Raw genomic sequence first — 12,083 nt, forward strand, 5'->3', positions numbered from 1 at the left:
GTTTAAGGATGCGAAACTCGAAACTGCAACGCCAAAGGGCACTGGACTTGCTGGTGCGTTCGTGACCCATCCTGGAGACCCTTAAGTCGAGGCCAGTGACCTTCGCCGCTCACCCTTTACCCTCGAAGCCCTCTCTGCCTCCAACCTTTGCCCACATTCCCGGGTTTCTGTCTGCTGGGTAGACTCGTAGGTCATGTTTAAAAGGCCAGGCTTCCAAAGGATGGAATAAATTAACACAGATTGGAGGTCTCAGTCAAAGCTTTCTAGTGGAAAGACTGGTCTCTCAGCTGCTGTTGATTGGAAATCAGTGAGTTACCACCATGCCTTGTATGATTGCTGATTCAGCAGGTGATTTCACAACCTAAGCTTTATCAGTTTCACGATTAGGCCCCTAAGTTGTGACTTGCCCAGAATCACACTCAGGAGTCACCACTCCTGAAAGCTCATGGCAGGGGACAAAGGTCCCTGGGTTCACCCACAGGCCTTAGAGAGGCAGCGAGAAGAGAAGGAGATTGGGGGCTGGGGGTGGGAGGAGGGTTAGCCTTTAACACTGACTGACACACACACCCATATTCCAGGTGTGATGTCAGACACTTTGCACATATGATATCTTTTAATAAATAAACCCTAGGGCTTCCCTGGTGGAGCAGTGGTTGAGAATCCGCCTGCCGATGCAGGGGACACGGGTTCCTGCTCCGGTCTGGGAAGATCCCACATGCCGCGGAGCGGCTGGGCCCGTGAGCCATGGCCGCTGAGCCTGCACATCCGGAGCCTGTGCTCGGCAACGGGAGAGGCCACAGCAGTGAGAGGCCCACGTACCACAAAAAATAAATAAACAAACAAACACACAAATCCTAGCAGAGAAGGTAAGAGGAAGGGGGGTCAAAAGTGAGGTGTGCATGAATACCTACAGAGGCCTTTGTAGCAACTAGGTCGTAATAATAACAACAGCTCACCTGTAACGATTTAAAAGGGTTTTCACCTACAATTCTCACAGCAACGCTGGGAAGGGCCTTATTATCCCATTTTGCTGTGAGAACTCTCCAAATACAGGTCCATTTCCACAGAGTCAGCCATGCTTCTCTGGTCCTGCTCTAAATGTCTCCTATTTTCCCACCTCTTTAAATTTACACGGCTCCAAGTGTTACTGCCTTGATATCTTGTGTAGTTTAGGACGGAACAAAAGATGCCTCTGCTTCAGAGCATAAACTTGCAATGTTTCAGTAGATAGGTCTTTGGTAGGATTGAAAGGGCCCTTGGAAGGATTTCCCCCTTTCCCTTGTAATCGACATTAGATTATGATGGTGTTTCTGTCATCATTTGCTATCCTGCGTGTTGTATTACCCGGTGATGCTGTCTGTACTCCTCACGTCCACTTCCTTAGCGGTTAGCTCCCCTTGTCAGCTGCCTTCTTTCTGGGGCACATTTGCCTCTTCTCTGCGCTTGGGTCTCACCCCACTGGATTCTCCCCATTGCTCACATCAAGAGCGCCTCCACCATCCTTCCAGGCCTCCTGCTTCTCCCTTTCAGGCTTATCCTGTATGTCACCTCTTTTGAAGCTAAATAAATGAATAACTAAATATTCCAAAACACATGAAGCCTTCCCCTGCTCATTATTCAGTAATGTATCATTTCAGCTTTCACTCAGTCAGTACCTACTGGAGTGCCTCTTGAGGGCCAGACACTGTGCCGGGCCCTCCATGCCCTCAAGGAAGCCCTCAACCCTCCCTCCCTCCATGGGTTTTCCTTTCACCACCAAGCTTCTAAAGAGAGTAGCCTCCACTTGCTAGAGCCTGTTCTTATAGTCCCCCTTCCCCATCCGCATTCCTTCACTATCTACAGGGTGACTTCTGCCCTTGCTACTTACTGCGTGGGCTGCTTTGCCATTATCACTTCTGAGCATTTAGTTGCCAAACAACGTACTGAGGACCTCTCAGGTCTGACCCCTGCTGCAGCTCTTGACACTCTGGACCACTTGTTCCTTTTCTGGACTCTGTGTCCCTGGTTTCTAGGACACTCATCTCACCTCTCTGCCTCCCAGATACCCTCTTCTCAGGATCTCTTTTTTTCTGTCTGTTCTTACCTAATGCTCCCCCGGGGTCCAGCCTCAGCCCTCTTCTCTTCACACCTGACGTATTTTTTCCTGGGAAACCTCACCTTCAGCTTTAAACGGTGCAGAGACACCTCCCTAATCTTTTCCTCCAGTCTAGAGACTTCTTTCCTGGTCTCTAGATCCCAATATCCAACAGGGCTTGTCTTCTGGGTGTTTCCTTGACACTCGGCAGTCAGTGTTCCCAGAGCTGAAGGCTTCCTCCTCCGTGAGTCTGTTCTGTCTATTCTCCATCTAAAATCAATATCTCCAGAATGGGTTTCCACTCTGCTCTCACTGCCCTGTCTTTAGCTTGAAACGTCATCTTCTGTTTCCCCTTAAAGGAAGGGACTCTGCCTCTACGCTCACTTTCTTCCACTGTGCTCCCTTTCTCATTCCTAGCGTGATCTTTCCAAAATACTCACAAGACTTTGCTGCTCCCCCATTTACATCCCTTCAAAACAACTATCCATGCCGTATGTTCAGGCACATGCTCCTCAGCGTGGTGCCTCAGCATGGCATATCAGCAGGGCTTCTACATCCTGACACTGTTAGACACACCCTGCTCTCTAGTGTCCAGACCTATTTGTAGTTCTCTGTTCCTCTTCTAATGGTAGCTTTGCATCCCCATTTCCTCTGCCTGAAGCATCATCCTCTACCTTCTCTAACCTTGCCCAACTCACCGACCACGACTCATCCTTCGAGCCTCAGGTCAAGTGTCTCCCCATCCACGAAGCTTTCCTGACGTCTCCCTGACCTTGGAGCCAGGCAAGGGCCCTTCCTGAGCAGTGCCATAATGTTCCCTGTATATCTCTGTTACGTCCCTTTTCACACAGGATTGCAGATGTTGGGGTGCTAATCTATCTCTCCCTCTCCCTGTGAGCTGCCTCAGGGAAGAAAGTACCTAGACTGGGTTGTGTTCTCCCAGCACCACTGTGTGCTGGATGAATGAATCAGTTAATGAAGGCTATTTGGGCAGACAGACATTAACAAGTCCTTCCCTGGCAATTCATGGAAGGTGCTATGGAAACCCAGAGGAGCAGGACCTAACCTGTCTGAGGGGGAGGATCAGGGAAGGCTTCCCAGAGGAAGGGGCACCTGCGATGCATAGGCACCCAGGATGCGGGAGGGCATCTGAAGGACACAGAAGCTTGAGAAAGTGGGGCTCCTCAGGACTCTGTAATAGCTGGAGAACAGGAAGTCCATGGGAAGTAGCTAATTTTTGAGCCTGAAAAGTGGACAAGAAGTGGATTAGGATTCACTTTTCAAATGCCATTATGTATCTGCAATCCTAAAATGATGAGATATCATATTTATTGAGGGTTTTGTTTATTTCCAGTTTTTTTTTTTTTTTTTTTTTTTTTCTTTTTGCGGTATGTGGGCCTCTCACTGTTGTGGCCTCTCCCGTTGCGGAGCACAGGCTCCGGATGCGCAGGCCCAGCGGCCATGGCTCACGGGCCCAGCCGCTCCGCGGCATATGGGATCCTCCCAGACCGGGGCACGAACCCGTATCCCCTGCATCGGCAGGCAGACTCTTAACCACTGCGCCACCAGGGAGGCCCTATTTCCAGTTTTGTTGATCTTACCTCACCCCTGGTATAAGATTTCAATTTCCTTAGCAATGTTCCTCAGCACCTAGGACAATATTCTGCCCAGCACTTAATAAATGTAGCTATTTGACAAACTGATAAAAAGAGAGGCAGAACATTCCATTTTTCAAAGCAAAATGTTTGTCAATGTTATTAGTTTATTTGTTTGTTCTGCTCTTTTCATTAAATATCATTTCTGAAAGCTTGGAAATAAAAACTGAAGATGAAAAAGGAATTACTTTTAATTACAGAGTGTTGTAACAGTGATTTAATGCACCAAAATTATAATATCTTTGTTTTACCATTTTTAAAAAATTATGATTTATGTAAGATTATAGAAGACATAAATGAAAATGTATTGAGTAGTTTGGTCCGCCCATTAATGCTCAGTACACCCTGCTTTCAGCAGAAGCACATGGATTATTATCATAACTGCAGTTTTATTTTGGTGTCTTCCCATTCCCCCACACATACACAAAGTTCCATTGATCAGACTTTATATGTAAAATACACACACAAATACAGTATACGTGTTTTCTTAGGAAATACTATTCCAAAATACATGGCATTAGAAATTAGTGTCTTTTATGGACAATGTTGTTTCCTTAATACAGGTAGATAAAATCTCTACGAATGAAAGAAAAGGTGATCAAAGTAATATCAGAAAAGAAGAGGGGCTTCCCTGGTGGTGCAGTGGTTAAGAATCCACCTGCCAATGCAGGGATCACGGGTTCGAGCCCTGGTCCAGGAAGATCCCACATGCCGCGGACCGACTAAGCCTGTGCGCCACAACTACTGAGCCTGCACTAGAGCCCACGAGCTACAGCTACTGAAGCTCGCACGCCTAGAGCCCGTGCTCCACAACAAGAGAAGCCACTGCAATAAGAAGCCCGCGCAACGCAAGGAAGAGTAGCCCCCGCTCACTGCAACTAGAGAAAGCCCGCACGCAGCAAAGAAGACCCAATGCAGCCAAAAAAAAATTAAAATAAATTTATTTTTTAAAAAAAAGAAAAGAAGTGGCAGAGATCAGAATGGATGATACACAGTCAAAATGAAATAACAGAAAGGCAAGGAATGCAGATAATAAACAGAGTTGGTAACAAAGGAAACGAGGGCAAAGGACCATAATATAGTGACAGTAGGTCTGCATTAAGGTCACATTAAAAAACAAAACAAAACAAAACAAAAAAACAAAAAACAAAAAAACACAAGAAATAGGAAACCAGTTTTGATGACCTCTAAGGTTTATTCTGGTCTGGGATTTGATGGTTCTATGAACATTTTTATTTGGATTCATTTTAAAATTGAAGATAAAATTGTTTTATGAGAGAGGCCAAAGCTGGTTCATAGTTTTGAACCCAAACTACCATTTCTCTTTAAGGTACTAGGTTGCATACTCCTTCCTTTCTCCCTCCCTCTCTTTCTTCCTTCCTTCCTTCTTCTCCCTCTAAATACAGCCACTCTGTCCTAAGATGCCTAGGCTCTGTGCTACGCACACAGATATAAAGGAATCTCTCTAATCTCAGACTAACAGCCTAGGAGACAGGGGTGCACAAAGTACAGCAGAGATACAGCAGAGGAAATCATTGACCCTTTTTGGATGAGTCGGGGAAAACTTCAATGGAGAAAACACAAGCGAGCCATAAAAGTTAGTGGGGATGAAAAAGAGGAAAAGGCAGGGAAAGCTGCCAGGCAATGGGAATACCACGTGTGAGGCCCAGGGTAGGAAACAGTAGAGAGGAGTAGGGAGGTGAGCCTGACTGGACTCGGAGGGGAGTGGGGAAGTGGTGGGTTGTGAAACAGAGAGGGTTGTCAAAAGATTTAAGCATAATATTAACATGATCATAGGCATTATCTTTTGCTTCAATTTGGATACCTAAATCTGACACCTAAGTGATGCATATACTTAATTTGTTGGTTGTTTTTAAGGATTGAAAAACATACATAAAGTGCTGAGCGTAATGACTGGCATATTATGGGAACTCAATGCTCTAAGACATTGGGGACATGCATTATATTTCTTTTTTTAAAAAATATTTATTTACTTATCTGCACTGAGTCTTAGTTGCGGCAGGAGGGCTCCTTAGTTGTGGAATGTGAAGTCTTAGTTGCGGCATGCAGGGATCTAGTTCCCTGACCAGGGATCGAACATGAGACCCCGCATTGGGAGAGCAGAGTCTTATCCACTGCACCACCAGAGAAGTCTCTATATTTCTTTATTTCCGTAAATCATATCCAACTCAGCTCCATCCACAAAGGTTACCCAAAAGACATTTTCCAGGATTCCTTCCTTCTCCTTGTATCAAACAAGAACTTTAGTACTTTTGCATTTAGGAAGATAGGAAGGGACTGTCCTAATTCTTAGTCCAAGGTCAGCTATAGCTTCTTTCACCTAGACTTCCAAGGCACCTTCATGTTGTGTCCAGGACACCCAGTCCCTACAGAAGCCATCCCTTCCATGTCCTGATTCCTTAGAGACTGTCAGAGAAGGTGCTAAGGTCCCCATCACTCAGCTGTCAAAACTCTCAACCCCATTCCCAGTGAGGGTGGAAGTGTCCAGCACACCTGGGGATTACATCCTTCTTAACTGAACTCTCAACGAAAACCAGTTGTTGATGGGAATGCAAAAGTGCACAGCCACTTTGGAATCTAGTTTGACGGGTTTTATAAAGTGAAATGTACATTTACCCTGTGCCTCAGCAATCCCATTCATAGGTATTTGTCCAAAGGAAGTGAAAACTTATGCTCATGCAAAAACCTGAAAGCAAGTGTTTATAGTGGCTTTATTCACAATCTCCAAAAACTGAAAACAACCCTAATAAGTACATCCATACAATGGAATACTACTTAGCAATATAAATGTATGAACTACTAGTACATGCATCATGGAAGAATCTCAAAAGCATTCTGCTAAGGAAAAGAAGCCAGACTCAAGTGGCTTTGTACATTATTGTTCCACTTCAGTGACATTCTGGAAAAAGCAAAACTATGGGGGATCGAAAACAGAGCAATAGTTGCCAGTTGCTGGGAGCAGAGAGGGGGGATGACTTTTTTTGGCTGATGGAACTCTCATGTCTTGACTGTGGTGGTGAGTAAACAACCGTTATTTGTCAAAAGTCATAGAATTGTATGCCAAGAAGAGGGAAATTTATTGTGTGTAAATTATACCTCAAGAAAAAAATAAGTTTCCTTCCCTTTTGGGACAATCCAGCCTAATTCTCTTGAATGGCCAAGACTTTCAGCAAACAGAGACCTGCTTAGAGGTTGTTCTGTGCTTAGAAATTTCTCTGGTCTGGAAGCCTCGTACTCACATACAAAAACATTTTTTAAATGTTAAAATGCTATTATATGGCTCCCAGGAAGCAAAGGTCTACCCTTCTGGAAGGGAGACAAAATTCTCTTTTGTCCCTTCTTGATGCAACTCCAGTTGCATGGTGGTGGGAGTGGGAGGTGGAAAATCCGAAACAACCAAAACAAACAACAATAACAACAAAAACCAGAGGTCAGTTTAGGGGTTGTCTTTGGACTTGCGCAATTTTTGTTTGTTTTTATGCTTGAACTTCCAGAAGGGGGAGGAGAAGATAAAAATTACCTTTATTCCTGGATCAGACTGTCCTGCAGAGAAATAAGATAATGTAACTTCTCAACAAGTTTTCTGTTACATTCTGTCACAGAATAGCATCCCATCCCAGGATTTGTTCTGAAGGCTGGGTCTGCTGGAGTGAGGGGGCAAGCTCCAGGGAGCTCACGGAGGAACAGGGAGTGCAGCAGGGGAGGCTGAAAAAAGTAAACCGACAAACAAGGTCATTTCTCACAGTTGTAATACTTTGAAGAAAATTAATCAGGTGATCTGATAGGAAACAGCTGGAAGAAGGGCTCCATTAGCTAGGATGATCAGGGAAGGCCTTTCTGAAGGTGGGACCTTTGTACAGACCTGAAAGATGAGGCATCCAAGGTACCAAGAGCACAGAGGGTGCCATTACAGGCTGAGGGACCAGCAGATGTGAAAACTCTGCTGGAAGAATAAGCCACAGAAAGGAAGCCAAGGAGGCTGGTATGTAACGAGCAACTTGTCTAGGGTGGGAGGGTAGGGGGGTAGGCGGTGGTAAAGGTGACCCAGAGAGGGAAGGGAGGTCCAGACCCTCCACTAATTCATGTGGAATGAAGTCAATGAAAGGTTTTAAGCAGGAGAATGACATGATCTGAATTACATTTAAAAAATTCTACATTTTTTTTAATGCAAGTACTGATGGGTTGAGGGGGCGGGAGGGTTGAGAAAAGCAGTGAACCAGGGCTCACTGCAAGATTTTTGGCTTGAAAATAAGTGGTAAAATTAGCTCTTGGGCTTCCCTGGTGGCGCAGAGCTTGAGAGTCCGCCTGCCGATGCAGGGGACGCGGGTTCGTGCCCTGGTCCGGGAGGATCCCACATGCCTCGGAGCGGCTGGACCCGTGAGCCATGGCCGCTGAGCCTGCGCGGCCCGAGCCTGTGCTCCGCAACGGGAGGGGCCACAGCAGTGAGACGCCCGCGTACCGCAAAAAAAAAAAAAAAAAAAAAAAAAAAAAAAAAATTAGCTCTTTTTTTTTAAAGGGACAGAAATGAGGAAGACTTGTTTTATTCAATATTTTTTAAATGAGACAAAACTATAATAACTAAAATAATTTGGTGCTCGTATTAAGAGTTGTTAAGACTTATTTAACAGGTAAAATGCACCATGCATCCCTCTAAGTACTTTGGATGTATAACACATTTAATCCTCACAAAAAAACCTATAAGATGGGGACCCAGTAGCACTATTTTAAGGATGAAGAACAAAAGCACAGAAAGAGTAAGTAAAATGTCCCAAGTCCAAAACTCGGAGGTAGTGTGGCTCCAGAACCAATGCTCCAACCGCATATCCCTACCCATCCCAGACCAATGCAGCGTAACATGGAATCCTAAAAAGTTCCAAATACACCTAAATCTTAGTCTATCATAAAGGTACCATCACATGGGAATCAATGGGAATTAGCCAATGAACAGTGTTTGGAAATTTTCCAAAGTATTTCAAAACTACTTTTTAAATCTTCCTTTGGCATATTTACTAATACACTAAATAAAGACAGATTAAAAAGGTAAATGTTAAAAAAAAAAATCCACACACAAACAGTAAAAATTTAGAAGAAAACATGGGATAGAAAAGCACTGTTTAGAAATGAAAGTAATGGAAGAAATCACAAAGAAAAAAAATCAGTAAGTTTGACTTCATAAAAATTAAAAACCATAATGCAAAACAATTAAGAAACAAAGTAAAAAGTCAATTGCCTTCCAGAAGTATTGTATCCAATTTACATTATGGTTCACAAGATGGTATCAATTTATACCCTTCCTGCAGTGTTTGAGAGTACCCATCATACTTTGCCAGGACTGGCCATAAAATTTTAAAAAAACATTTTCTAAATTGACAAGAAAGAAAATGGTAAGCACTTGTTATTAGAATTAGCATTTTAAAATGGTAATTCAATCACCTGTTTGATATCTTTATTGGCCATTTGCATTTCCTGTTTGTGAAATGGTTGTTCATGCACTTTCTCTGTTTATCTGCAGGAGTTTTAGCCTTATTGATTTGTATGAGTGCTTTACAGACCAAGAAGAGTACAATTTTTTTCACATTTGTAGAAAATGTATTTGCCCAGTTCACTGTTTACCTTTCAGTTTCTATTTCACATTTTTTGGAGGGGTTGCTATTGTTAATGGAATAGTCCTCTCCTTTTTCTAGCCAGTTGCTGTGTATACAGGAAAGCTATTGATTTACGTATCTCTGTAACCTGGTACCTACTAAACTCTTTTTAGCTCTAAGAGTTTTTAGTTGATTCTCTCTTGGGTTTTGGGAGTCTATAATAATATTGTCTAAAAAAAGAAGGGAGGGATGGAGTGAGTGAAGGAGGAAAGAAGAGGGCGTGGGGATGTTTTCTCCTCCTTGTTAATAATAAAACTTTTTTTTTTAAGATGTTGGGGATAGGAGTTTATTTATTTATTTATTTATTTTTGCTGTGTTGGGTCTTCGTTTCTGTGTGGGGGCTTTCTCTAATTGTGGCAAGCGGGGACCACTCTTCATCACAGTGCACGGGCCTCTCACTATCGCGGCCTCTCTTGTTGTGGAGCACAGGCTCCGGACGCGCAGGCTCAGTAGTTGTGGTTCACGGGCCCAGCCGCTCTGCGGCATGTGGGATCTTCCCGGACCAGGGCTCGAACCCGTGTCTCCTGAATTAGCAGGCAGACTCTCAACCACTGTGCCACCAGGGAAGCCCCAATAAAACTCTTATTTAGGCTTGTTGTGTTATGTTTTTAGCCAGAATTTCCAGTAACTTTGGTGATAATAAATATCAGGTTTTTTTCCTCTTAATCTAATGAGACTGTCTCTGGAATTTCACTCTTAAGTATGAAGCTGTCTTTTGATTTGATATAGATATTAATAATTATCATAGAAATCACCCTTCTAAGTTTTTTTTAAAGCATATATTGTGGCAGGATATTATTCCTATCTACCAAAGATGGTAACAGAAAAGAAAGCAAAATTTTAAACTTCATGCAGAAAACACACTAGCAACACTATGTATTGGGATAGCCAAAAAGTTCGTTTGGGTTTTTCCATAAGATATAATGGAAAACACGAATGAACTTTTTGGCCAGCCCAATATTTAGTTTGGCGGGGGGAAAAGTCCTCCTCAACTTTATTCTATGTGTTGTGGACAATTTTTTTTAAAACAGTCCCTTGATTTTCCTTTGGGCAGTACTCCTTTTCCCTTAAAAAAACATAAACAAAAACAACTTCACTGAAGTTTAATTTACATATAATACACTGTACCCATTTTAATGTATGATCTGATGATTTTGACAGATGGACACACCAGTGAAACTGTCACGATCAAGATACTGACAATTTCCATCACCCCCAGAAGATACCTCCTGCTTTTTTGCAGTCCATTCCTCCCTTTGTCCACAACCCTGGGCAACCACTGATCTGCATTTTTGTCATTACGAATTTGTTGGCATTTTCTAGAATAACCCCCACTTCTACAAAGGTAGATGTGGCCCCTTGAAAGGTAAAGAAACTTGGCTCTACTGAAGGTAGCCTCCCTTACGGAGCCATGGGTCCCCTGGAAGCACTGAAGATAATCTTCCTTCAGGAAATTTGTGAGTAGCTCTAATATCCGTGGTCAGAGAGGGTTGTTAGTTAGACCATTTGTGTTTTGAGGGTTTACAAGGAAAAGTTTTCCTATTCCTGGCACTGAGTTCTTATTCCCTGGGAAGGAAAGCAGAACAGATGTTCCAAATCCATAAGGGCTCAGAATCCAGAACTAGTCATGATGCAGTGGCCCCCAGGATTCTGGAGGTGGCCGTGTGTGAGAACTGAAGGGCCTGAACTCAAGAGAGGAGGGCATCTAGGCAAGGAGAGAGATGGCCACTCATGTGAGCCAAAATTGCTAACCATAAAGACCTATCACTTTGAAAATCCAGACATGGACCCCTAGGCCCTCTGGGAGATAGCTACAACGTGCAAGCCAAAAGAAGGGACCATGGAGAGTTACTATCTTGAAAACCCACGTATCAGTACCCTGGGAATTTAGGGAGGCCCCATGTGTGATTAGTTTTCTATTGCTGCTGTAACAAATTAGCACAAACTTAGTGGCTGAAAACAACATAAATCTATTATCTTACAGTTCTGGAGGTCAGAGTCCAAAATGGGTCTCAGTGAGCTAAAGTCAAAGTGTTAGCGGAGCTGTGTTCCTTCTGGAAGCTCTAGGGAAGAATCCATTTTCTTTCATTTTTCAGCTTCTAGAGGCTGTGAGCATTCTCTGGCTCCTGACTCTCATCCACTTTCAAAGCTAGCAGTGACCAGTCAAGCGTTTCTCATGATGCCATCCCTCTGGTTCTGACTCTTCTGCATCCCTGTTCCCCATTTAAGGACCTGTGTGGTTACACTGGGCTCACCCAAATAATCCCAGCTAATCTACTTATTTCTTTTTCTCTTCTTTTTTTTTTTGGTCATGCCACGTGACATGTGGGATCTGAGTTCCCAGGCCAGGGATCAAATCCATGCCTCCTGCAGTGGAAGCGGGGAGTCTTAACCACTGGACCACCAGTCCCTAATCGTCTTATTTCAAGATCAGCATATTAGCAACCTTAATTCCATCTGCAGTCTAAATTCCCCTTTGCCATCTCTTGTAACATATTCACAGGTTCTTAGGATCAGGAGTGAACATCCTTGTGGGGCTGTTACTTGGCCCACCACATAAGGTAAACTGAAACAGCTGACGACAAAGACCTACCACTTTGAGAACCTATGTACAGGTATTCTAGGCATGCAAGAGATGGTCATGCATGTGAATTCAATGAGCTAGCCATGGCGAGGTGACCATCATGA

Source organism: Mesoplodon densirostris, chromosome 12 (assembly GCF_025265405.1).
Source record: "Mesoplodon densirostris isolate mMesDen1 chromosome 12, mMesDen1 primary haplotype, whole genome shotgun sequence".
Lineage (NCBI taxonomy): Eukaryota > Metazoa > Chordata > Mammalia > Artiodactyla > Ziphiidae > Mesoplodon > Mesoplodon densirostris.